The sequence below is a fragment of the Perognathus longimembris genome, chromosome 2 (genome assembly GCF_023159225.1).
Source record: "Perognathus longimembris pacificus isolate PPM17 chromosome 2, ASM2315922v1, whole genome shotgun sequence".
Classification (NCBI taxonomy): domain Eukaryota; kingdom Metazoa; phylum Chordata; class Mammalia; order Rodentia; family Heteromyidae; genus Perognathus; species Perognathus longimembris.
The window spans coordinates 52,979,570-53,007,185 of record NC_063162.1 but is presented as its reverse complement, the minus strand read 5'-3'; the positions used below and the strand labels follow the sequence as shown (position 1 = coordinate 53,007,185).

The window sequence follows — 27,616 nt, the reverse complement described above, 5'->3', positions numbered from 1 at the left end:
GCATGCACACGTGTGCGCACAGGTGCGCTGCTGCTGGGTCTTGAACTCATGGTCTCACCTATGGCTTTTTTGCTCAAGGTTGGTGCTCAACTACTTGAGCCACAGCTCCACTTCTGGCTTTTGATGGGTTCCTTGAGGTCTCACTTTACCTGCCCTGGTTGGCTTTGAACCACAACCTTCAGTTCTCAATCTCCTGAGTAGCTGGGAGGACAGGTGTGAGCCACCAGTGTCTTTACATTTTGAACTTTGAACTCTTCAGTCTCCTTTCAGGAGACTCAAGTTCACCAAACACCTTCCGGGTCTTATATGAGAGTCAGGGGTCCAGATTTATACTTTCCTGGCTGGAAAAGTCCAGAGCTCTTAGCAGTTGCTATGTGTGCAATGCGTGTCTGTGTGTCTCTACATGGAGGCTTGCTGCGCAAGGGCAGGTGCACATAGTAGGGATGCTGCAAGTGGAAGCCGCCTTGCTTCTTCCTCTGGCGCCTTTGCCTCAAAGCACAGAGACAGCAGCTTTGGAGGAGGTTTTCCAGAGTGAGTAAGCAGTCAGCTGGCCTGATACCTCTCCTTCCTCCAGCTCTGGACAGAGTGCCGGTCCATCCCGCTGGGGGAAGAGCCCAGGCCCAAACAGGACTGGCTGGGGGCACGCGGTAGGGCTCTCTGGGAGCTCCTCAACTGCGGTCACTGCCATCACCAGTCTCCTCCAACCCCTCTGCGAAGGCGAGAAGCCAAGAGTACCCATACATAAGCCCTAGCCCATCTCCCTGAGAATTCAATCACCTTGGAGGCCAATGGCCCTCTGTCTTGGCTGAGCTGATGGATGAGGGGGGAGGGAAGGAAGCCTATAGAGAGGGGAGGTGGGGGCAGGGGGGCGAGGTAGAAAACTCAGAGCGGGGCTTGAGAAATGAAGAAATAAACCTGCCAAGAGGAAGACAGCTTCTCCCCATCCTCCATAAAGCTGTCTTAAGAACCACGAAGGACGTCGGCGGGGCAGAGAGGGCTGGAGATGGCTCATCTTCCTGCTGTTCCCTCCTCTACCACCTAGCTGGGCTCCAGCCCCAGCCTAGTGAGGGTTGGAGAGGAAGAGGCTGGCTGGGCTAGAAGAGGGGTAAAAGAGGCAGGAATGGGGAGAGAGGGCAGCTGTGGGAAGTGTGGGGACTCTCATTTGCTCAGGAACACCTGCACACAGTAGGCACTCAATCTTTCCGAGATGGCAGAGGGAAGGAACTCATGCTATGACTACAGCTAGAGAGCTGTGGCATTGGTCAGAGGCTGACTGGCTGCTAGCATGGTCGTAGGCTAACTGGTTGCCCGAATAATCCACAAGGATCCTATCTACCCACTTTGCAGGCAGGCCAAAGTCAGACACCTGGGCTGTAGGGTGGGGACATTGCCCCTCTGTGTCCCAGATGGCCCCCATCACAGTGAGTCCAGATTGTTCCAGCCAGGGGGATTTTGAAGGACCCTGAAACCCACTCACAATGTAGGATCACAAGACAGGGAAAGGAAGTCCAAAATCGATGACAGAGATACAGCCAGTGTGGATCAGGGGACTTCTGGTGGAAATAGTTATGGGGGGATTTTATTTTTCATTGCTTCTTTGTGACCTTCAGGCTGTCTACAAGAAGTGTACATAACTAAGAGGACAAGGACATTATCAAAGCTTAAAAATCAATAGTCAGTGTGCTACTAAATGCTACTATGCCACTAACTGCTACCTTGCCCAAATTAGAGGACAAAGTCAAAGAAATTCATGTTGAATTAGACAACAGTTATGCCAAGGCTTCTCTGTGATAGCCTGCAGGCCCTGGGGGAGGATGCAGGTAAGCAGGAAAGAAGAGGAACAGGTCAGCTTTGCCTTTGCTGTGTGACATTAGGCATGTCTTGTACCTCTCTGTACACTGTTCTCCCCAGCCTTTCCCACCATGCAGGCCAGGGTTCGAGGACAAGGAGGTCTGGACAGGCTAAAATTACACTGTAAGGCTTCCTGAGCTGGGGACAGGGTGGCTGAGGTATCTCCAATGCAGGGCAGGCCAGCCCCTCCGTGGGGGTGGAGGGTGGGGGGAGAGGGGCCTGGCCGAAGCTCAGGAGACCTGGGGCCAGCTTTCAGGCCCTGTTTACAGTGGAAACAAGACTTGAAAAGAGCTCACTTTTCCACTGTTTTTGTGGCGGTGTGGTGGGGAGCAGGGCTTCCTGAGCAGCGAGGCCAGCTTTCCAAGGCCACACAGTGTCCAGCCCTGTGCTGGCCTCCCACAGGAAACATGTTTTCAATTTACAGGTCCCTGCCAGGCGCTGCTGCAAGCAGGCCTTGCTTTCCACTGGCCTAACTGGGGTGGTGGTGGGGGGAGTTTCAGGGTCCGTTGCTGCTCTGGAGAGTGCTAACAGAGACTGCCATGGGGCCTTGCTCATGACAGCTCACCCAGCACAATTTATAGTGTGTGTGTGTGTGTGCGCGCGCGCACGCACGTGTGTACACACACTGAGACTGGGGACCTGAACTCAGAGCCTCACATTCTCACTTGACTTTTTCACTCAGTGCTGGTATTCTACCCACTCAAGCCTCAGTCCTGCTTTCCCATTCTTGCTGGTTAATGGAAGGTAAAACTCTCACAGACTGCTCTGCCTGGGTGGATCCTCAGATCTCAACCTCCTGAGTAACTGGGATTACAGGTATGAGCCACCAATGCTGGCCAACCAAACTGCCGAATACCTCAATGGTTCCAGGCCTTCTGGATCCCCCATCAGCTGCTCCTCCCCCTACCCAGCCAAATGGAAGGCTAAGGCCTTCAGAGGGAAGGGATTCCCAATACCACCAGACTGCTAGCAAAGACAGAAGGGCCTCAACCCAGACGGGCAGATTCCTGACTGTGTCCCCTTGGCAAAACAGGACACTGCATACTGGACAAGTGCCGCTGCTGGATGATAAACCTGTGAGCTGTCTGTCTTTCACATCTTACAAGAAGGGAAATTGAGGCCCAGAGGAAACCCCTCTAGCTTCACATAGCTGAGTCGGAAGTCTCAGTAAAGATCCCAGGAATGCTGCCCTCCATCCGGCATCTTGGCCAGGGGACTGGCTGTTTGCAGCCATCCCTGCTGGGGCCATCCAGAAAATCTTGCTGTCAAGCCTTGCAGGGAGAGGAGTGGCAGCCCTGCCCCCCCCCACCTCCCCCTGGCTTCCAGGCTGGGGCAGTCAGTGAGGCCATCCCATTCTTGTGGAATCAATGCTGCCCGCAGCCCCAGCTCTTCTACACAGTGGGCCCTGGTGTGCTGTCCCTCATTTTCCGGGACTCCCAGAGCACTAGCACTAGACAAAAGGCACATTTTCGTGCCATAGAATCCTGCCCTTGTTTGCTTTTTTTCATGAGCTGTCTCCTCTCTGGTTCTTCCCATCCAGGCCACTCCTACTCCCCCAAACAAGGGCCACTTTCCAGGCTGGGTGTTGGGCGGGCTCCCTGGGTGAGTCCTGTGCTGGACCCCAGGTCCACTGCAGACAGCCCACAACTAGTAAGGTGGGTGCTTGAACCTGGTGACAACCTGCGGGGAGCCAGGCTGTGGTCCTCAGGAGTGGGGAGGACCCTAAGTTCAGCCCAGAGGTGGGTGGGGCCTGTGTGTGTGAGTTCTCTGTGATTCGGAGGACGATGAGTCAGGGACAAATGGCCAGACAGGATAAAGAGCAAGCGTCACAATAGGAAGATAAACAGGGCAGAAACAGGTCCGCTGTCATCTTTCAGAAGGGCACTGGGCTATGCACTCCTGCTGCCCAGATAGGGCAGTGAGACAGTCAAGATGGGGACCCCAACAGTCCCAAGAGTGAGGGAAGGCCTGACTCTTCCAGGCAGGGGGGAGAGAGGAGCAAGAGAGGAAGGGCTGGTGGGCAGAGGCAGATGCGGGCCACAGACAAACAGCTCTACACCCCAATTCTTACGTGTGTGTGTGTGTGTGTGTGTGTGTGTGTGTGTGTGTGTGTATGTGTATGTGTGTATGTGCCGGCACTAGGAATTGAACTCAAGGTCTGGGCTTTTTCACTCAAGGCTAACACTCTACCCCTGAAGCCACAGCTCCACTTCCAGCTTTTTTGATGGTTAATTAATTGGGGGTAAGAGACTCCTGGGTTTTCCTGCCCAGGCTGGCTTTGAACCACAATCCTCAGATCTCAGCCACCTGAGGAGCTAGGATTACAGGCATGAGCCACCAGTGCTCAGCTTCTCGGTTTCTTACGAGTCATGCCTTGGGTGATACTTACTGCCACCATGGTACCTGTCCCTATGTGAGTGCCATGTTCAGTGTCCAGGGTCAAGAAAAGGCCTCCTGTGAGGATGCGCTTCCTGGGCTCTCTGAAGGCTGGTGGGCTGGCCCAGGTGGTCCGCATGTCATGCTCTCCCTCCTGTCTGACTCACCCCTTGGCCTCTGCTCATGCTCAGAGGAGAGGCCTGGGGAGGAAGGCCAGAGGCATGTGGGAGGACCATGGTCCCCAGGAGGGCAGGCGCGTGCTAAAGCTGTGACTTACTCTTTCAAGGACCCTGTGCCTACTTGGCCAACTCTTCTGTGGCTCTGGGCTTCAGCTTCCTCCAAGACACAGGGGCTGAGATGGCTGTCCCCTGAGCTCCCTCCTCTCATATCCAGGGTCTTCTGTGTATGTGTGTGGGGGGGGGGTCTCTGTGCTGCCTTTTTCCCACCCTACCCCATTTCCAATGAACACGGTGAGCCTCGTCCCTCATTGGACTGGGATTTTGAAAGCCAGCCTTGCAAAGGGTCAGCTTGGCTCCAAAGAGGTCCCCTCCCCCCCACAATTGAGTACCCTAGGGAGCAGATCTGCTGCCCTATGACTGCATTTGAGCCCCAGGCTTTGACGTGCTGGACTTCTAGGAACTCAGTAAGAAATGATGCAATGTCTTTCCTTCTACAGATTGAAGCCTTCACTAGCTTCCCTACTGCCCATGAGATGGAAGTGTGGCCCAGCAGCGGGGCCTTGCCCCTCATCCTGCCTCTGGCTCTCTGCTCTGGAAGTGACATTCAGGCCCAGGGATGAGTAGTGCCTTGTCATGGCTCCTAGTATTCTACCCAGTTCCTCACAGCCTTTCCTTACCCTGGGATACACTCTCCCTGCTGGGCAGGGCCTGTGCCCCAGCAAAGCCCAGGCCAGATTCCTTGTGCCTGGGGTCCAGGCCAAGAGCTTAAGGTAGAAAGTCAGATGAGCCTGAGATCAAATTCTGGCCCACTAGCAAGCGTCCAAGTGATTATGAGTATGCCACTTAACTTCTCTGCTTCTCAATCTGTTTGTTTGTTTTGCTAGGACCAGGGTTTACACTAAGGACCTGGCACTCGCTGGGCTTGCTTATTTGGCTGGTGCTCTATGACTTAAGCCATACCTCCAGCCTGGACTTTTGTTGGTTGTTTTGGAGATAGCATCTAGCAGACTTTTTAGCCCTGGCTGGCTTTGAATTCGGATTCTCTGGATCTCAGCTTCTGAGTAGTTAGGAATCAGGTGTGAATCATCAGCACCTGGCCAGTTTACTCATTTTTGAAATAGATTTCTATGAAAATTAAATTAGATGACATATATATACATATAATAACTGGGACATATACTAATTAACATAACTACCTTTAAGACTCCTCCAACACACAACATACAATGTCACACACAGCTATGTAACAGTGACTGACAGCAAGGACTGGGTCTTGAATCCTGGCAAAGTAGCTTTGGACAAGTCACTTGCTGTTTGCTAACTGGGGGAAAGTCTTATTAGTGATGGGGTGGGGAAGATTGATTGGAACACATTGTATACATGTGTGAAAATGTCACAATGAAATCTTCTCTTGGCAAGCTAATGTATGCTTTAAAAAAAAATTCTCTTCCTGCGGGGCTGGTGCTGGTGGCTCATGCCTGTGTACTCCTAGCTTACTCAGGAGACTGAGATCTGAGGATCAAGTCTGTGAAACTCTTATCTCCAATTAACCACCAAAAGGTGGGAAATAGAGCTATGGCTCCAGTCGTAGAATACTAGCCTTGAGCGAAAATAGCTCAGGGACAATGCCTAGGCTCTGAGTTCAAACCTCAATATCAGCACATGCATGCATGCATGCACACACACACACACAGACACACAGACACACACACATACACCCCCCCCCACATACCCCAACACCACCACCACCACTACCAAATCAAACAAAAAAAAACCCTTTCTTATTATTGTACTGGACCACCCTCACCTCTACAAAAACAGCAGGTTGCCAGGTGTTCTGGCCACCAGGCTACCCTCTGGCTCTTTGACCTTCACTGCCACCCCAGGGACCTCCTATATTTCAGAGGCCACCAGGACTCTGAGGACTTGAGTCAGCTCATAAATGTCCCTAGATAAAGCGCCTTTAATTCTGGTTGAGTCCTTCATCCATCTCACTGCCTGCTCTGATTGGTCCAACACTCATTACCATTTAAACATCTGAACTAGCACACTGTGCTGCCCAAAAGGCTAGCAGATAATTCACTTCAGTTACAACTGGTCAGTTCAGGGGAAGGATCCACTCTAACCATTAGAGGGTGAAAAGCAGGGAAGAAAGAGAAAGGGCCTGGGTAAAGAGTGATAATGGACCACTTGAAATGATTTTTTTTTTTTTTTTGGCCAGTCCTGGGCCTTGGACTCAGGGCCTGAGCACTGTCCCTGGCTTCCTTTTGCTCAAGGCTAGCACTCTGCCACTTGAGCCACAGCGCCACTTCTGGCCGTTTTCTGTATATGTGGTGCTGGGGAATCGAATCCAGGGCCTCATGTATACGAGGCAAGCTCTCTTGCCACTAGGCCATATCCCCAGCCCTGAAATGATTTTTTGGACTTTGTGTTCTCCTACTTTGTGTCCTAAAAGATGTGACTGGACCCTGTGTGTCCTGTGCTAGCGCTGAAGGCTGGGTGGGATGACCCAATATTAGATCAGAGTAGAAGTGTAGCAATAAGGGTCCAGGGTTCGAACCCTCCATGTTTCCCTAACTTCTTTACACCTTGATCTTTTCAGTCATGAACCAGAAGTGACCGATGCCTACCTCCTGGGTGGGGACAGGAGTGTCAGACAGAGATGATGTGGACATCATCGTTATTAATTATCCTAATGAGTACCACCTATGGGCACTGGGCTGTGTCCTGCCCTCCAGTGGGAGAAGTGCCACAGCTGGCTGCTCTCTTCCGGTCCTTGGGGCCCTGGGGTAGTTGCTGGGTATGTGTGGTGCACACGCCAAGTGCCATGTACAAATGCATCTCAGTGAAGCTGCCACTGCTTGGCAGCTGGGCCCTGGACATCTTTGCCTCGTATGCCTGCCTTGTCAGGTGCCATGCTGGGCCTGTCGGAGCTCTGCCATGGCTGGAGAGGGAGTCATGCAGGCTCCAGCTATGCTGAGCTCTGAAGAATTAGGCTGAGCTGTCCTTGGCTCTGCCCTGTTTTCCAGACTTGGTGCTCTGTCCCATGGTCCCTGCTGCTTCCTGGCCTGGGTTCTTAGTCATCTCATGGGTCCCGTGTATGCACTGTGTGCTCCATCTAGCCACCTTCTACAGAGCACTGACTGCATACATGCTTGTTGGTCCTGCCACACTACAGAGCAGCTACTCAATAGGCAGAAGGACACACCAAGCCTGAGTCCTGGGTGCCTCTCAGTGTAGCTGGGTCCTCATCCTGCCTGGTGGGCTACCCTGCAGCTCCACGCCTTGAAGGGGCAGGTGTGTGCCCACTGATGCTTTGATGAAAACACCATTGCTTGCAAATACCATCCCTAGCCTCACCTGAAAGCCTTGAGTGGTCAGACAGCTCCAATACGCTTCCTTCAGGAAGCCTGCCATGTGTCCTATTCCCTAATGCTTCCTCCCCGCTTCTTTGTGTGGGTGGTGGTGGTACTGAGGTGGTACTGAGCTCAAGGCCTCAAACTCTCACTTGGCTTTTTTGCACAAGGGCAGCACACTATTAACTTGACCCACAGCTCCATTTCTAGCTTTTGGTGATTAACTGGAAGTAAGAGTCTCACAGACTCCTCTGCCTATGCTGGCGTGGGACCAGGATCCTCAAATCTCAGCCTCCTGAGCAGCCAGGATTACAGGCATGATCCACTAACACCTGTCTTTCCCTTCTGATCCTCACGTATCCTGGCCTCCTGGCACTGTATATCACTAGCTCCCTGCATGAAGGTCACATTGGAACCTAGACCAGGGGATATGTTTCATCTCCCCTAAGAATTGCGCATAGACTCACACAAACAGTAGGCACCAACTATGTATGGCTGCCTTACCACAACAGGTGGAGAGTGCATGGAGAAAGAGCAGGAGGCGGCACAGCATCAGGTCTTGACTGGGGCGCTCACCCAGGGAGGAGACAGAGCCACCCCCACACGGCCCCACACCCAAGGCTGGCTGGGTAAGCAGGGTGCCAGCAGCAGTCAGAGGAGCTCAGGTCCCATGTCTCAGTGACAGTACCACCCAGACCCGGGGCCTGGGGCCCTGACGTCATTCCAGGTGTGGCACAAGGCCCCTGCACTGAATAATTCCTCCTCTGTCACTTGCCAGGGCCCAGCGCCCTCTAAGGCCTCATTAGGATGGGGCCAACCTTTTCACCTCTTGCTGTTAATTCTCCTGAGCAGTGGAGAGTGGAATGGGAGGGAGTGAGGAGTGAGAGAGCCTTTTCATTTCTGGAGCTTACTACTCACAGGCCTGGAAACCTCTTGGGGGAGCGGGGGGGGGGGGTGCTCCTTGGCTGGACCTCAGGGCCCAGGAGGCCATCAGAGGGCTGCCCAAGTAAACGGAAAGTGTGGATCAAAGGGACAGTTTGCAGAAAGCAGGCAGTGGCCCCTGTCCTGAGCTGGCCCCGGGCCTTTGCCAGGGGCTGCAAAGGAAGGCTCAGGGCTAGGAGGACTGCCCACCCCCGTAGACCACCCACAGGGACGTGCATGGTGAGGTTCAGCCCAGACAGCAGCCTGAGGCCAGAGGTACACAGAGTGTCTCCCTGTCTCCCTGGTGGCCTGGCAAGGCATGCTCTACCTGGGGCCTCAGGTTTTTATTTCCCACCTGGCGTCAGTTTGTCAACCTGTGTCTCTGACACTAAGAAGGGTCCCAGAGGAGTTAGATGAGTCCACAACACTCCTGCTCCCTCTAATTTCCCAGAGCCCCTGCTGAGCAATCCAGCTCAGCTCACAGGACAGTTCCTAGCTGCTAGCCAGAGGGCAGAGGCCCTGGAAGAGCCCAAGGGAATGGTCGATAAATGGCACATCACACCCAGGAATCAGTTTCTCTGTCTCTGGGACTTGGGCTGGCAGGCAGCCACTGAGCCAAATATTCTGCGGTGGGAGGGAATGGGAATGAAACCCACAGTTTCCTCCAGGGAGCCTGGACTTGAGACAGCTATCTTTTTTTGTTTGGTATGTGTGTGGTTGGGGGGGGGCGGGGTTGCTAGTCCTGGGGCTTGAACTCAGGGCTGGGCTCTGTCCCTTAGCTTTTTTGCTTAAGGCTGACATTCTACTACTTGAGCCACAGCACCACTCTAGCTTTATGGTGGTTCATTAGAGATAAGAGTCTCGTGGACCTTCCTGCCCAAGCCAGCTTTGAATTACGATCCTCACCTCTCAGCCTCTTGAGTAGCTAGTATTACAGGCATGAGCCACTTATACCCAGCAATTGTGGGGTTTTAAGAGCAGGATGAGTCTGGGTCTCACAGGCTTGTTGCATTTCAGTCTTCCAGGGGGGCATGCAGAAGAGGGAGCAGAAGGGAGACAAAGCCAGAGCACATGGTGTCATCTTACCGGGCTGAGAAGTGGCTGAGACTTGAACCCACAGCTGCCTGTCTCTAAAACCCATGCACAAGCCACCTGATGCACTACATCCTTCAGCACCCCCATCTTTACAGGAACAGAATTGTGGGAAGTTCTCCGGCAATGGAGAAGTGCAAGCATCTGCTGGAGGGGCCACACACAGGCATGGGAGGGGGTAAGGGGGTGGAGAGGACCAATGTCAGCCTTCTGGAGGGTGACTGGGGACAGACCAAGCTGCCTAAAGGATACAAGGATATTCACTGTACTTCTTCCACATACAGAAAAGTATTCCAGATGTTCTATAGGTTCCAGTTCATCAAAGTCTTCCTGGATCACGCCTTGGCACTGTGCAGCTGCCAGGTAAGGACTGCTTGTGCGTGTGTGTGCATGTGTGTGTGTGTGTGTGCGTGTGTGTGCATGTGCGTGTGTGCATGCGTGCCCAGGAGACAGTGGGAGCAGAGGTCTGGGAGGGGGCGGTGATGGGGAGTCTAGATGGGGATAGGGCCAGGGAAGGAACTCAGAGGGCCCGCCCAGTGAGGACTATCTCAGGCTAGACCATCCCACTAGTCTGTGACTAGCCAGATGGAGGTGGCACCCTGAGAGCATTCCACAGAACTTATGAAGCAGAGACGGCCCCTCAGGCTCTGGAAGAGGCCCCCAAAGAAGCCTGGGAAAGTAGTAGAAGGTCCCGAACAGCTGGGAAGCAAGGAATGCTGGTCCCCAAACCAGAACGAGACCTGAATGAGGGCGGAGCTGCCGGGAGCTCAGGGACCACCAGTTCTCTACTTACCAGTTCTGCGTTAGGGGGAGTCTGGAATGTTCTCTGTGGTAAAGCTCCACCCAACAGCCAGGGTGGACAGAGCTCACTGGCAATGGTCACTGCCTCTTCCCTCCCCTGTGGTCCCAGCCCAGAATTGGGAAACCTGTGTGTGGGCAGACACAGGGAACATATGTACCATGTAGCAAGGATAGTTTCTCACAGAGCCTACAGGCAGCGTAAAGCCTTCCTTAGCATGGCATCTTCCAAGCCCAGAAAGAACTGGCACACTGGATAAAACCTAGGTGTCTCACACCTAGAATCCTAGCTACTCAGGAAGCTGAGACCCAAGGATCTCAGTTCGAATACAACCCAGACAGGCAAGTCCATGGGATCCTTACCTTCAATTTACCAGCAAAAAGCCAGAAATGGAGCTGTGGCTCAAGTGCTAGAATGGTAGCTTGAGCAAAAAAATCTAAGTAACAGAGTTCAAGCCCCTGTACTGCCACATCACATGCTCTACTGTTGGGTTTGTTTTGTTTAGTAGTTAATAAGAGCTAAGACTCTCAGGGACTTTCCTGCCTGAGCTTGCTTAGAACCATGATCCTCACATCTCAGCCTCCTGAATAGCTTGGATTACAGGTGTGAGCTACCTTGTCCTGCCCTTACATGGGCCTCACTACACAGCCAGTTTCAATCAAGTGAGTCCTGGTCATGACCCCGCCAGCCCTGTCTACCTCATGACCTCATGACCGCAGATCTTTACTCTGTACTGCAGGACAGTGGAGACATCAATTGTTCTGCCCCCACTTCCCAGGGCCACACTTCCCTTCCAAGCCTCAGTTTCCCCACCTGCAAAAGGAATAAGCTAGACCCTCCCAGCCTGCATTGGCCACTTCGGTCAAGTGCCAAGGAGCCAAGATGAATGTATGTCTTAGTACAGATTTGAAAGACTTATAGAATGGGAAAAGAAGGCTAGCCATCTGCTCTGAGCATCCGCCACATGAACATTACATGCGTGACCCCTAAGAAGAGAAGTGGTGGCCATATGACAAGCACTTTTGAGGGAAGGATAGGCTTGGACCTAGGCATGATGGGAGCAGGTGCTTATGGCCCCTGAGATGGGAGGAGGGGGGAGGACGTCCCACTTGTGCATGAGGCATGGCTGGAGACAGGTGTTAGAGGGATCAGGCAAGAGGTGACAAGGGGGAGGGAGGGTGGCCACTCTTCTGCAGAGAAGATGGTTATGATTTAGGAGGAGGAGGTAGAGGAGGCTATGGGAGGCTACTGGGTAAGAGAGAGACAAGGACCAGAGACAGTTAACAGGAGAGATGGAGACCAGAGAAACAGAGCCGTGGCCCTGTGTCTGTTGGAAGAGTCCACATATGCACGCACACACGCATGCACGCACACATGCACACATGCACACACACACAGAGTTGAGCTGTGGCTCAGCAGCCTCAGCAGAAGCGAGTAGGGCCAGGTTGGGCTTAGCTGCTCTGTAGAGTCCCCAGCACACCCTGGCCTGCCCATGTGGGACATGCTGAGCCCATACAAAGACTCATGCCAGAGACACCAGCAGCCTAAGGCATCAAAGCCTGGCCCTGCCCACTTGGGAGGGGAGGGCGAGGCCAGGCCTCTTGGCCCACACACTTTCTGCTTTGCAGTCCTTCGAGAGCCATCTTTGTCCTCATGCTGCCCCTCAGTGGGCTCTGCCACAGGCAGCTCTCCCCTGGGCAGTCTGAATGTGGAAGTAGTGTGAAGGTCTTAATGAGGAACTGTATATGGGCATCTTTTAAATAGTGGGGTCTCCTGGTTCCTTAACCATTCACACCATCTCACGCCACCCTGATCAATCACACTCACACCCTCACACCTGTTCACGGGCTGTCACTCAAGTTCCCACATAAGCCAGGGCCATCCATCCTGGGAGTCTGGGTGAAAGGAAGAGAAAGCTCTGGAAGGAAGCTGGGCTTTATTAGGCCACCTGTGTCTCCCAGAGTCCCCTGGGGTGGGGTGGGGGATGGGGGACTCAGGAGAGAAAGCTCTGGAGGATTTGCTCCCTAGCTGCTTGCCCCTCCTAGCCCAAATCCTCAGAAGTGGCTTCTATGGCCTCCAATTCTTAGCTAGTTGGAGGAACTCAGGCCTGAGGCCCTTACTCCCAGATGCCAGCTCTCGATTCTCCATGCCTTCCTGCCCTATCCCAAGCCCAACTCACCACAGTCTCTGCCACCTAGGACTGGCAGCGCCATCTTGGGGACTTCCAAAGAGATGGGGGGGGGGAGATTCCCCCCCCCCCCAAGTAATGGTCCTTTCTCCCACCTGCTCTGTGTCTTGGGCCCACGGCATGAGCGAGGGCAGTCAGGACAGCAAGCGTCACAATAGTGAAACTCTGAGCTGGTATGTGAGTCTTCTACAGGCCCTGGGAAGGGACTCTGAGGGGACAGGCTTTCCCCCTGGGAGCCCAGCCTCTCCAGTGCTATCCTAAAGAGCACACTGTCACTCTCAGACTCAGGGTGCTCTGTCTCCCCAGTCCTCAGCCCAAATGGCCTGTGCAACCCTGAGTCCAGCCAGCCCTGAGTCCAGTCAGCAAGCATGTAAAGAATGAAGTCACTCCCTGCCGGAAGTCATTTGAATTTGAAGAGGACAGGGACATAGAGTGGCTGCCATGAAGGGACCTGGGCTCTCCTGGCCCGAGACAAGACTATCCTTCCATGATTTGTTTGGAAAGTGACAGAGCTGGCCAGTCACCCTGGTTGTCACATACCCTGAGACAACAGAGTCAGAGCCTGTGCTGTCTTCTTTCCTGACAACAGCTCTTCTCTAGGATGGTCATCAACTCACTCAGTAAACATCCCTGGTACAGGCCAGGACCTGGGCTTTTTGCTTGAGGCTAACCACTCTACCACTGGAGCCATAGCTCCACTACTGCTCTGCTGGTTCATCAGAGATGAGAGTTTCACAGATTTTCCTATCCAGACTGGCAACTAACAACCCTCAGATCTTAGCTGTCCGTGTGTGTGTGTGTGTGTGTGTGCATGCATAAATGCTGTACATGCACACCAGTCCTAGAGCTTGAACTCGGGGGCCTGGGTGCTGTCCCTGAGCTTTTGTGCTCAAGAATAGTGCTCTACCACCTGAGCCACAGCTCCACTTCAGCTTTTTGGGTGTTAATTGGAGATAAGAATCTTATGGACTTTTTTTTGCCTGGGCTGGCTTTGAACCACAGTCCTCAGATCTTAGCTTCCTGAGAGGCTAGGAGCCATCAGTGCCGGGCTCATGTGCTTTTCTAGTCTTGTCCTTCACAAGATGGAAAAGCAAAGTCCAGAGAGATGGTGACTTCCCAGAGTCAAACAGGAGCTGCTGACCAAGATCAGAGGCTCATACTGCCACAGGAGCTGACCACCTGCCACCCGGGGAAGAAAGGGAAAGGGAGAGGCAGCGTGGCTGCCCAACCCATCCCGTCTTTCCTAGGAAGTATTATTACCAGCCTTAACTTGGAGCACTTTCTTTTCTTTTCCTTTCTCTTTTTTCCTCACTAAGTCTTTCTGTTCTTCACTTTTTTTTTTAAAGAATAAACTCAAAGCTGCTCCTATGATTAATTACCAGCTGCTTAACACTCTGCCACTGGCAGTTTCTGGAAAGGGGATGAATTACCTTGAAAAACATCTGAAAAGAGAAGCTGCCGTGAAGGAGAACTTCAAAGGTTACCTGACAGTTAACAGGAGGTTCCCGGAGCCATGTTGGGGTGCTGACAGGCCCCATGGGAAAGCCTGTGTTCCAGCCCAGGGCTAACCTTCAGGCTCCAGACAGTAGCAGGGTGCTGGGTAACATGGGCATTGAGCAAGCAAAGAGGGTGGTGCACCTCCCCCCATGCCACCATGCTAGCAAAGCGCTGCTTACTGCTAAATTCCTGTGGACCTGGGTTCAAATCCCCACTCCCCTATTTACAGCTCAATAGCTTAACCTTCCAGAGTGAGGCATGAAGCCAACTTCCTCCAGGAACTCCGGTGGGGAGAAAAGTGTTATTTCAGGTGTATGATGCCTGGCATTATGGTGTTGATGGTCAAAAAGCTGTGGCATTTAGGCCAGGCACTGGTAGCTCATACCTGTAATCCTAGCTACTCAGGAGGCTTGAGATTTGAGGATCGCAGTTCAGCCCACCCAGACAGGATGGCTTTAAACCACAATCCTCAGATGATAGCTTCCTGAGATGCTAGGAACCGTCAGTACCCAGCTCTTATGCTTTTCTAGTCTTGTCCTTCCCCTCGTGCACAGATGGAAAAGCTAAGTCCACAGAGAGATTGTGAGGCTCTTATCTCCAATGAACCACCAAAAGGCCAGAAGCGAAGCTTAAGTGGTAGAGTGCTAGCTTTGAGCAAATAAAGCTAAGGGATAGCATCAGGCCCTGAGTTCAAGCCCCAGTGCATTTAGAAATCTTGACTTCTAGGCACCTACTGTCCTATTAGCAATGTCAGCAGCAGCAGCTTCTCTTGGAGGAAGACATGGCTGTCAATATAGGCAAGGAACCAGCTCACAGTCACAGAAAGGCTAAGGAGCCTGGCTCTCCTGTTCCAGAGCCTTCCTGCAGCTAGCTAACCCTACCACTAGGGCTCCCAGAGCCCCACTGGGGCCCCACAGAGAAGCTTTGGGCATCAGAACAGGGATATTCTTTCTCCTGGACTGGTCTCAGGCCATGGCACCTTGGGACAAAAGGCCCTGAGCCACGGGAGCACTATTCCCCCATTCAACAGTCAGGTGAACTGAGGCCCTGGCCAAAATGGTACAAGGTCCCAGTGAACAAATGCCAGAATCAAGATTTGCACCCAGAAGTGGCTACCGCAGCCTGTTTTTGACCTACGCTGGCCATCATACTCTCTGTCACCCAGGCCACACTTCCTGCAAGGTCCATGCCCCATGGGGCTCAGAGGAGTGAGGACCCCATGAGGTCAGGGCTACTGCGTGTGCAGCAGCAGGCCTGTCCCTCCTCCTTGGCACATCCCTTGCCCACTCAAGCAGGCACTCTAGAAAAAGGCCGAGCCAGAGAGGCCCTGGGACGCAGGCTGAAGGAAATATCCGTTTGTATAATGACATATGTGCTAGCACTCCATCCCACTTGTGAGCGCTGAGCCCCCGAGTCAAAGGTGCAGAGTCCTACAGCCAGCACTCTCCCACCCACCCCACCTCCCCGCAGTCAGGCAGCTCAGCTGCACACCTACCTTAGTGATCTGCAAGTCACCAGTGTTCCCCCACACTGATCAGCAGCTCGCAGCCCCTCACCTCACTCCAGCTCCATGATCCTGCAATGAGAAGGGGTGATCAGTGAGCCAGTTCCATAGGGAGCCCGAGTCTGATCCTGAGTTGGACTCTCTCAGGGTTGCTAGAAGGATCCAAGGCAATCTGCATTCACACATTCACTCAACACACATTTCACAGCAGTCCTTCCTCAGAGGACTCAGATGATGAGCAAAGAAGAAAACACTGTAGAACTAAAAGTAGCACCAAAGCAGCAGAGGCACACACCTGCAATCCTAGCTACTCAGGAGGTTGAGAGCTGAGGACTGTGGTTCAAAGCTAGCTTGGGCTTGAACTCAGAGCCTGAGCTTTTTTTTTTTTTTTTTCCCCAAAGCTGCACTCTACCACATAAGCCACACCTTTACTTTGGGCCTTTTTTCTTTCTTTCTTTCTTTCTTTCTTTTTTTTTTGCTGAGTAATTAGATGTAAGACTCGTATAGCCTTTCCTCCAGGCTGTCTTTGAACTTCAATCTCCAAATCTGAGCTTCTTGTGTAGCCAGGATTATAGGTGTGAGTCACCAGCACCCAGATTGGGATACATTTCTTAAACCTCTCTGCCTCAGTTCCCTCACTTGTGGGGGGATTAGCACCCTCCCTCAGAGAGATGTAGACTATAGAACACAGTGCATATGGAATGCAGATTCCTGGGTCCCCAAACTCTTAGGCCAGGCAATGTCCCCATTCCAGCCACTGCCTTCCCAGACTCCAACCACTTTGAAAAATACAAATGTCCCTTGGGTTCTGTGCTTCCATTTCACACAGAAGGAAACTGAGGCACCGAAGGGCAGCGTCTGACTCATCTCAGAGTCAATCAACAGGTCATGGGTTGGGGAGGAACTGGACTCAGCCTCCCACCTCCCACCTCCCACCACCGACAGCCCAGACCTTTCCCAAGGGCAAGCTGGCCTGGCCCGCAGAGCCTCTGACCAAGACAAAATGATCGTTTTGGCAGCTGAGACAGAAGCCAGAGCCGGAAAGCCCTTGTTCACTCGGGGGTGAGTGTGTCCAGCCCTTATCCGGGCCTCCAGGAGTCACACCACCTGCCTGTCCTGTGCTCAGAGTGTTCTGGCTCAAAGGAGGCATACATGAGCTTCCCGGCCTCCAGCCACTAGGACCAGAGGGGCAGGATCTGCCCAATGTCACACAGCAGCAAGGAGGGGTTAGGCTCTGGTCAGGGGCGGTGAGCGTGCCTGGATTATATCATTCGCTTGCAAGACAGAAGTATGAGGCTTGCCTGAGCTATTTATTTCCTTTAACCTACAGGGAAACTTGTATCCCCAATTCACATAGGAAGTTCAGAGCAATTCTCTAACTTCCTGAGGCCACACAGCTAACAAGAGCCAGCATGTACACCTAGCTGCTGCCCAGGCGCTGCCTAGCAGTGGGAGCTGCTCAGCAGCCCTGCTGGGAGCAAGTGGCAGCTGGGATCCTTCCCCACAGGGAAGGGGGCTCAGGATCCAGGAGCCTGGGCTAGGTTGTGGAAATGGGCATATCCCCTTTACCACTTGCTGGTGCCCTCTAGAGAAGGCAGGAAATGTCCCTGGATGCTTCTACCCTGGGCGATTACAGGATGAACAGACATAGGGGTCCCTGGTACCATGAGGGGTACAGTCTGGGCTGTGGGAAAGTGGAAATTGCCTAGGCTTCCCATGGATGGGTCCCCCCAGTGTCCAGAAGACTCTTCCCGACTCCCAGTCCGATGATGGTTTGGGGGGTGGGGTGTTGAAGCCTCAACCCAGGCAAGGCTGGGGCAGCTGCAGCCCAAGTGGTGGTCCATCTGGGAAGCATCCCAGGGCAGGGTGGGGCAGGATGCAGGACTGTGCCCATATTGTCCAACAGGTCCCACGGCAGTAGTTGACACAGTTGCTGGACGTAGCATAGATGGAATGGTCAGGCTGAATCTTGCACGCAGGAGGTGTCCCCGCTAATGGGTTAGGGCCATCCCAGAGCCAAGATGGGTCCTGCAAGTGTACCCTCCTTGTAGAGAGGTCAGAGGCCTCGAGTATGGAGGGCTAAGTTTAAATCTTGGCTTTGCTGTTACTGCTGGGTGGTCTTTAAGCAAGTAGATCAGCCTCTTTGAACCTCCATCTGCTTTCTCAAAAAGGATCAGTTCCCCTCCAGCTCCTAGGAGAGGCTCCAACCTGTTGTGGAAGAGCAGGACTTTGGCTAGAGCAGCACTAGTGGCGGGGCAGGGGAGGGGGTCAAATGGTCCTTGGGTGGTCTGCTGGGCAGAGGCAGGCACGTCTCTGAGCCTGGCGCCCAGGGCTCCTGTCACCAGACCTCACTCCTCACATAGGCTCTTCTCTCTGCCTCTCTGTCCACCTGTCCATCTGTCTTTCTCTTACACACACACACACACACACACACACACACACACACGTCCTTGTACCCCAAGGCTGGGAGCTGTGGGGGCTAAAGAAGACCTGAGGTGTAGAGGCATAACACTTAGAATGATTTTCAGCAGTGCTGGGCAAGCAGGTAACTCGTTCCAGGCAATAAATGGCCAGGTAGAGATCAGGACCACAACCCATTCCCAGCAGACCTGCTTCATTCCTGCCTGAACTCACCTGAGCCAGCTGTGGACATCCTGACCCCTCAGCCTCTGTCTGAGCCAGGCTGGGCAGCTGGTGCTTGACCCCCATTTTACAAATGGGCCAAATGACTTCAGAGTGGAAGCCACAGACCCTCTCTCTGACTCCATACCAACTCTCCAAGGGACCAGGTCTCCTCAGCTTGCAGCCCACCCACCTGGTCATACATCCTCTGACATGATCTAGGGACAGGCCCCTGTCCTCCCTAAGAGGCCAGCCAGGGCTGGCTCCAGGAGCCAGGCAAATATTTACCCCTGATGGTTATCCAAACCTTATCCAAGCTGGCTGCTGCCCTGCCTCCCGCATTCCTGGAATATGTGTTCCCTGACCTCACTAGGCTGGGGGCTGGGGATCCAGACCCAGGGAAGGAATGGACTCAGGGTCCTAGGCAGGGAGAGGGCAAGGCCAGGTGGCTGACATGCTAGGACTGCCAACCTACCCACCCCACCCGCCAACCTCTCCCAGCTACTCGCTCTCCAGGGAAATTCCAGGCTAAAGTTGGGAGAATGCAGGCCTACCCACCCACAGGACCTACCCACCCATGGACCACTGGGCACCAGCTGGACTCCTGGGTGGGGTATGTGGAGGGGGCCACCTGAGCCCATAAGCGTTCCAGATTTCAGGGTTCCTGTACCCACGGGGGCCTCTCACAGCTATAGCTGATCTCTCTCTCTCTCTCTCTCTCTCTCTCTCTCTCTCTCTCTCTCTCTCTCTCTCTCTCTCTCTCTCTCTCTCTGAGCCACCCAGCCTGCCACCACAGGGAGAGGCTCCCATTTGCCAGCCCCAATTGTCCCCCAAAATCCTTTGCAACCCTCACTCCACCGTCAGTACAATTCCCACCCATCAGACAACAGAGGCCCACCTGCTGACTCTCTAGCTACGGCAGAAGTGGGCAGTGTCACCCTCCCCACACTCCGATGAGGAGCCCTGTCTATCCTTCCGTGTCCAGGCACTGCCTCCTTCATGCCACCCTCCCTGAGAGTCCTTTCTACAGACCTTTCCCTTCCTTGAACTTCCAGAACATTCTGGCGGGCTCTTTTCTTTCCTTTTGTTTGATTACAACCTGGCTGCAGGTTATCTCTCCCTTCAGTTGCAAAGACAGGGACCTGGTCATTCGCACGCATTCCAGGAATGGCATGGACACACCTGGGGCTGTCGACAGCACGAGTGCTCAGGGGAGGACACAGGTCCACTGAATCTCCCCCCCGCCCCACACACACACTCAGCAGCACCTGCAGGTGGCCTCCAACAGCCCAGCCAGCACTTGCGGAGCCTGTGAGACTTAGCAAGCTGGTGGCTTGGGGTCCAGAGGACTCAGGGGCAGAGCTGCCTGCAAGCCGTCCAGTGCCCTGTCCATCCTCATTTCCTATGAGAACTCTTCATCCAGCCCAGCCAACCTGCCCCTGCCCTGATGCACAGCAAGCCTCTGGTACTCTGGCCTTCTTCTCTTGTTGGCAATGCCACAAGGACCTAGGAAGGGGACAGGCAGCAGCATCTGGCTGAGTGGCTGAGGTGGCAATCCTCGGCCAGGGGAAGGCAGGCCTGGTGGGTCTGAGACACTGGAGGCAGTCACATGGAAGCTGATACAGCCCTTCATGCTTGCCTCCATGGGTGTGGCTACAAAGCTTCCATGCCCATGCACACTTGGGCTGCCCTCCAGAGCCAGCAGGGAGGGATCCAGAGAGGGGTGCTGGAGAAGGGTACGAGCGCCACACATTGCGGAGACTGGGTTCTCTCATTTAAAAATTTTTGTTATGGTAAAAGTGATGTATAGAGGGGTTACAGTTACATAAGTCAGGTAAAGAGTACTTTTCTTTTTTTTTCGGGAACGTCACCCCTTCAGCTGGGAACATTTTTATATTGCTTTCCTGAAGGAAAATTGTCTGAATTTATAAGGTGTTTTTCTTCTTTTTTTCTCATTTCTCAAAATGGAAGCTATAAACCAACCACTAGGAGCCCTTTTCCCCCTTCCCTTTCCCTTTTCCCTTTCCCCCTTCCCTTCCTTTCCCTTCCTTTCCCTTCCCTTCCCTTCCCTTCCCTTCCCTTCCCTTCCCTTCCTTTCACTATTCCTGCCTTCCCCTTCTTTCCCCGCCCCTCCCCTTCTCTTAACACCCAATGGCTTGGCAAAGGAAGGAAGAGTAGAAGAGTAGCTGGGAGTAGGACTCGAAAGTCTGTAGCCTTCAGACTCTGAGGTAGGAGGCTTGCTCCCTACAACCTAAGTCCCCTAATATGGGGAAGCAGGACTGGACCAGGAGGTGTGGGACAGAGAGCAGGAAGGTATGTCCTGCTGGGACTGGAGCAGGGTGAGGGCATGGGGCACCTTGGGTAGGATGGCCCAGGCCCAGAGGTCAAGCAGGGAAGTGTCCAAGGCCAATGACAGAGCAGTAGGCAGCATGCAAGACAGCAGGGACCATGCAAAGTCATTGTTCTGCCCACCCCTGAGCTGCCACATTTGCACGGCCACCCTGAACCTCCGCAGAGATCTTTGCCTCAGAGGGCTAGATAGAAAGTAAGTGCTTGCTCTCTTTGCATATCATCCGGGTCCTATGACAAATGACTTTTGCCCATCCTGCCTCTCAGACACATGCTGGCCATTGGTGCACAGATTTGCCTGGCCATCTCCTGTCTAAGCCACCCTAGCCTCTGGGTGAGGGGCTTGAACAGAGATGGAATGAAACCAGAGAGAAGAATGGATCTACCTACCCAAAGAGATAAATAAAAACACTAGGATCTGAACTCATCCCTGGTGGGAGACTGGCTCTCCTTTCCTGTCATCAGTATCAGATCCTTGTCTAGGAAGTGGTGAGGGATGGAGGCTCACCTTATTCCCAAAGCCCGCTGCCTGCTCCCACCAACACCTCCCAGGCACAGAGGTCCATGAGCCCCCTCATGCGAGATCATCAAGTGAACAATTTCTCCTCCAAAGAAGGCACAAGCTGGGCCTCTGTTTCTTCTTCTGTAAGACAGGGACAATAAACACCTTGATCTCAAAGGTGAAGGACTTTTCAAGGTCTCAGCTGAGTCACACTGGCATAGAAAGACCGGGCACAGGGGCTGTACAACCAGTACTGCTGTTTAGGCCGGTTTCGGGGGGGTGATGCAGGACCCTGACTGAGAGAAGACCTTGGACTCCACCATAGACACAAAGGCCACACCTTTTCCAGGCTGACCCACAAGCCCTGTGGGTTAATTTCAGAACTATTTGCTCCCACAAGAATATGGGTCCCATCTCCCTCGGTTTTTTGTTGTTGTCTATTTATTTTTGGGCCAGTCCTGGGGCTTGAACTCAGGGCATGGGTGTCCCTGAGCTTTGTTTGCTCAGGGCTAGTGCTGTACTTCTGGCTTTTTGGTAATATTGTTCCAGATGAGAGTCTCACAGAGTTTCCTTCCTAGGCTGGCTTCAAACTGTGATCCTCAGATCTCAGACTCTTGAGGAGCTAGAACGATAGGCGTGAGTCACTGGTGTCTGGACCCACCTCCCCATCACACCCACCGTTCCATCAGGGCTCCCCCACTTTCTGGGGGTCATGGGCTTTCTTAGAGTGTCACCAATGAGAAAGGTGCCACTCTAGGGCCTTGGGAAGTCTCAAGCACTTGCTTCTCCCATTGGGAAGGACATACATTGAAGTTTGGTGTCCTGCCTCCACCCACTCCGCCACACACACACCTCCTGCTCATCTGGGGTGCTCTCCCAATCTCTGGGATGTCCCTCCCCCATTCCCCACCCCCTCCGCCACGGCATGCAGAATTGACAGAGCTCTCCGCAGAATCTTCTCTGAGGCCAAGCCTGTCCTCTAACAGAAAGAGAGTGACAGCTGAGTCTGGCACCCAGGTCAGCAGTACTGACCAGGCTTTGGTGGCTCACACCTGTAAATCCCAGCTACTCAGGAGGTTGAGATCTGAGGATCAAGGTTCAAAGCCAGCCCAGACAGAGAAGTCCATTAGACTCAATTCTCCAATTAACCACCACCACCAAAAAAAAAAAAAAAAAAAAAAAAAGTGCTCAGGGACAGTACCCAGGCCTTGAGTTCAAGCCTCAGAAGCAGTACGCGTGTGTGTGCGCGCGCACACACACAGAAGAGAGACTGAGGAGCCTCAAGGGTACAATCCTAACTCACAGGGGAGTCCCTCCAGGCCTTCTAGATGAAGCGATGTCACACCCACAGCTAATGCAAGAAGGTCAAGAGACTGAAGGGCACATGCACCATTAATGGCCAAGTACCGAGTGTTCCCAATGACCCCTTCCTGGGGTGAGGGCCAGCCCTGGGCTGTCACGCTCCTCAAGCCAGGCCTCCCTCTGGGATTCTGCCCACATGTGTGCCTGGCCAGTCTGAAGTGATGGCCGAGGCCCAGATTTATAAATGCAAGACAAAGCAAAGCACTGTTCTTGCTAGCAGGAGGTGGTGCCGCTGAGCACAGGGCTCTAATGTCACCCAGGCCTGGGCAGACTCCTGACTCCATCCACTGCTCACAAGCCAAGAACTCCCCCTGCCTCTGTTTCCCCAGTGGGGTAATGAAAAGAAGGAAAAGAATGGTCTGACTGGGTGACTGAGGTGCAGGCGTGCTCTGACCCTCAGGCTTCCCAGGTAGCAGCACCTCCTGTTGTGGAGTGGATCACTCTCCAGCATGCCCCAATGCACTCCTAGCACCATTTCCCCCAGGAAGGTCTCCATCTGGGGTTTAAGTCCTACCTTGGTGCCTTCACCCTTCCCTGATCTGGGCTAGGTATCGCCCATCCCTGAGGTCTCCTTTTCATCGTTTGCTGCCCACCGCTCCCCAGGCAGTGAGGCGGTCCCGTCTTCTCTGGGCACTACTGGTGCTGCCCAGGAGTCCCAGAGACCCGGAGGACTTCCTGGGAGCTTCCCAGCGCAGGTCACCTGCGCAATCCTGAGACACCCTCTGTCTCCCTTCTTTCAGAAGGAGTGGCTCTCTGCCCAGCAGTTTAATTGGTTTTTCAGAGAAGTGATGCCCTCCTCTTCCAGGCCCAGCCCCCTGGTTGGCTGGGCTTCCTTTTTCTACTGTCCCAGACCCCAGCACTGTTGCTGGCAGTGACACTTAGATGGTACTTCTAAAGCCGGTGTGTTGGACACCTACCCCTGTAGTGTATGATGGGGGATCTGGAGGTGAGAGGCCTTTGAGAGTGACTGTGATGAGATGGGTCATGGGGGTGGGGCATCGGTGCTGATATTAGTGATTTGTAAGAAGGGAAGAGAGAGCTGAGTTGGCACAGTGGCTCCATTGTGTCATGATGGGGCAAGAAGGCCTCAGCCGATGACCAGCAGGTATAAGCACATGGGCCAACTCAACTTCTTTTCTTTATCAATTACCTGGTCTTAAGTAGTTTTCTTCCCCCACCCCCCTTTTGTGTGTGTGTGTGTGTACATGCGCGTGCACATGTGCCAGTCCTAGGGCTTGTTCTGAGGGCTGAGACACTGTCCCTTAGCTTTTTTGTACAAGGCTAGCACTCTACCACTTGAGCCCTAGCTCTACTTCTGCTTTTTGTTTGTTAATTAAAGATTAAGGTCTCACAGACTTTCCTATGTGGGCTGGCTTTGAACTCCAATCCTCAGGTCTCAGCTGCTTGAGTAGTTAGGATTACAGATATTAGCCACTGGTGCCCAGCTCTTTTTTTTTTTTTTTTCCAGTCGTGCTAGGGATTGAACCCAGGGCTTTGCATATGCTAGACCATTGCTTTGTCACTGAGCTACATTCCCAGTCATTTTGTCCTTATTGTTTTTGAAATAAGATCTCATTAACTTTGTGGGGCTAGCCTCGACCTCTCCATCCTCCTTCCTCGGCCACCTGAGTGTAGGGATTACAGGCATATGCCCCCACACTTAACCTCAGAGTGATGTGAACTCCGCTCTGACTGAGATGCCGGCACTAGTGCAGTACTTAGGATGCTTGTTCTGGATCTCGCTCTCATCCACACTGTTTCTATATGGGAGTTCAACGTGAGCCCATTTTTGTCCTCAAAGCAGTTCTGTGAAGTAGGCACTATGATCCCTACTACACAGGAGAGGGAACTGAGGCTCAGAGATACCAAGGCCCTGGCTCCTATTAGAAAGTGAAGGAGCTGGGTTCTGTGCAGGGTTATAGCTGCCTTCTCCTGGGCTTTGGGAAGGGTGTGGAGACAGAGCAGCCTACCCAAAGCCACATAGGCCTCAGGTTCCCAACCTGGCTGCAAGCCCCACCCAGGGATCTGACTTAACTGGTCTGAGACAGGTATGTGTCAAAGCCAGCCTAGATCTCACCTGGGGGCCCGGGCTGAGCGCCACTGGCCTGCCTAACCATGGCCCTTCCATCAAGGAAGGGAGGGGAGAGGTCCACCTGAGGTTGGGAGAGCCTGGGATGTGAAGCTGGGTTTCCAGGCTCCCCTAGCCTGGGTTTTGAGCTCCTGGAAGCAGAGCACCATCCCCCAGTGAAGCACCATGGGTCCAGATGTGGGCGGGAGAGACGAGGCAGACAGGCGGGGGATGCACACTGCCAGATGACGCACAGGCTTGGCAATTCCTGACTCACGGCCACCCATCCCGTGACTCCACCCACTGCCAGGGCCCCCACCCAGTCGACATGGCTGGGCCCACTGCAGCCTCCAGAGGCCCCTCCCACTGAGGACCAGAAAGCCACCGAGAGGAAGGCAGAGTGGACCCCACCCAGGGCTGAGCAGGACACAGATACACCCGGAGGAAGAGGTTAGGGGCATGGTGCCAGCATTGGCTTTTGCCCACCCGAGTCCACAGGAGAAACTGAGGCTGGCCTATGACCTTGGTGTTGGCACCCACACTGGCCAGCTTTACTGTGTGACTCCTTTGAATTCAAGGCCCCATGTTAACAGCTCGTGCCAGATATCCACTGCCAACTCTTCTCCCCCCAAATTCATTCCTCTTGTGTTCAAGACTCAAAAGCTATTTCTGGGAGATAAAAGCTTACAACTGTAATCCTAGATACTCACGAGGCTGATAGCTTGAGGATCGGGGCTTGAAGCCAGCAAGGGCAAGAATGCCCAATAGACTAGGATCTCCAGTTAACCAGCAAAAAGTTGAGCTGTGGCTTAAGTGGTAAACCTCCAGCCTTGAGCAAAAAAGGTTAAGGGACAGTGCACCTAGACCCTGAGTTCAAGTCCTAGTAGTGGCCCGAACAAAACAAAACAGAACTTCTAGAGGATCCCACAGACCATGGCCTGTAACCTTTCCCTAAAGTATGTCCATAACTTCCTCTAGACATTTGCCTGTGCCAATCCTGATGCCAGGAAAGCACTGGATCACTTCAGTCTAGCTCAGAAGCTTAGGCTTTCTTGCTCATCTCCAGTGTTTTCCACAGCACGGCAATGGCTATGTGACGATCACGTGACAGAGGCATACTCTCAGGGGGAAGAGGATCCAAGGTCACAGGCCTCCAAGCTATCCCTACACCACAGGGAGGGAATCAGCTGCCCAGGTGTGAGGACATCTCCAAAGCCAAGAAGCGTTCAGCTAGTTCGTAAGCTCAAGGTGGGGCCTACTCTGTCTTAACTTACCCAAAGTCCCAGTAACTCGTACCCCCTTCCCCTTTGTCCCAAGCCGCTCCTCAGGCCCTAGGGAACCCAGTTGTCATCTTAGAGTGCCATTCTGCACATCCTGAGCTGGGATAAGCTGATGGCTACTAGCTTGGGGAGGTAGGATGAAGTCTAAGAGCACCTCTCAAGAGGAGGAGGAGGAGGATGGTGTTGGGAGGATATGCAATGACCCCTCCCTGGCTCATAACCCACAGGCTCACCAACCTGGTTCACCTGCCTGAGCAGGGCAGAGAACCCAGACATACTCCACTTCCTGGCTTGGGAGAGATGGGAATAGAGAAGGTCTCTCCCAGCCTACAGAGATGTGGAAGGGGGTTCTGAGAGCTCACCCCAAGCCTGCAGCACCCAGGAGCATGAATTCACCTCACCCCAACCCCTTCATCACCCAGGATGCTACTTGCTGGCAGACTCTCCATCTCTCCCTTAGCTTTCTAAGGGTAAGCCTCACAGTGACCCAGTGACTTGCCCAGGGGGACCAGCACATCAATGGTTGATCCTGGACTGAGAGCCTGGGTTCCCAAGTCCCCAGATGCCCCTAACAGGCTCCTCCACTAGGGCCCTGAAAGTTAGTGACTGTTGGAGAAGTTCAGTCATCAGCCTGTGGGGTGAGGGCTGGGTGTGGGCTCATAGCTCCCACCCATGGGATGTCCCCAGGAGAGGGGCAGGGCAGGGCAAGCACAGGGCAGACTGGAGCCTGGGGGGTGGGGGCCAGTCTTCCTTTCTCAAGAGGACAGGATTCCTGGCGGTGACTCCCACAGGAATAGAAGAAGCACCACCCTCAGGAAGTTCGAGTGGAGCAAGGAGATGCCTGGGCAGGGCTCCCTCATGGGGACCAATGACCTGTGCATTGGTGGCCCTAGAGAAGGGCCAGGCTGAGTTTTGCCTCATCCTTGGCGGGCCCCCTTCCTGTAGCCAGTCCCCAGCTTCCTGTCCCACTGGCTCTACCCGGCCCCAGAAAAGGAGGGGCTGTGGAGGTCCCCTCAGAAGTACTGATGTTTTCAGGGTGAGGGGGGCTGGGCAGGTGGGGTGGGGACAAGCCTGCGGTGACCTCTAGGCCTCTAACCATTTGTTTTACAGGATGAGGCCTTGACAAAAGTACCACTGGGTCCCTCCCCTGCACACATAACTTCAGACAAGACTGGACAGGGCTTTTGGGAATCAGATCATGCTCCCAACCCTGGGGCAGTCATTTCTGAGAAGCCAGGCCTGAGAGCAGAAGAGGGAAAGGGGAGGCAACTCCCACCTAAGGCAGACCCTCCTTGTGTTCACACACCAGAGCTGGCATGGCCTCCCTCACAGAGAGCGTGGCATCCAATCAGCCAGGGATGACACAGTGTCGGGCCACAGGTGCAGCATGCAGAAAGCCCCCTTTCCCCAGTGCCTCATCTGGATCCTTAGAGTGCTGGAGTGTCTCCAGCGGACCCCTGAAGCCTCAGGAGCTGGGGACCCAACTTCCATGGGCTGGGAAGGGGAGAGGCTGCTGGTAGCCTGGCTCAGTGGGGGAGATTTGGGAGAAACTGCTCAGCCCCTACCCCAGGCCCGTTGTAGCTGCCTTCAGGTCTCCGCAGGCTGCTCTGAAAGCAAATGTGCCAGCGTGAGGAGGTCTCACTGCAGGCCAAAGCTTCTTCTGACCATGT

The 27,616-nt window shown here is 53.7% G+C and overlaps 1 protein-coding gene across 4 annotated transcripts in view; it reads right to left on the bottom strand.

Annotated features, from left to right (window-relative positions):
- Positions 1-27,616, bottom strand: part of Zmiz1 (zinc finger MIZ-type containing 1) — a 225,900-nt gene that overhangs the window by 124,892 nt on the left and 73,392 nt on the right. For all 4 annotated transcript variants that reach the window (XM_048339140.1, XM_048339143.1, XM_048339142.1 and 1 more), the window contains exon 4: positions 15,755-15,835. The gene's annotated coding sequence lies outside the window, so the exon portion shown is untranslated. The remainder of the gene's footprint in view (positions 1-15,754; positions 15,836-27,616) is intronic.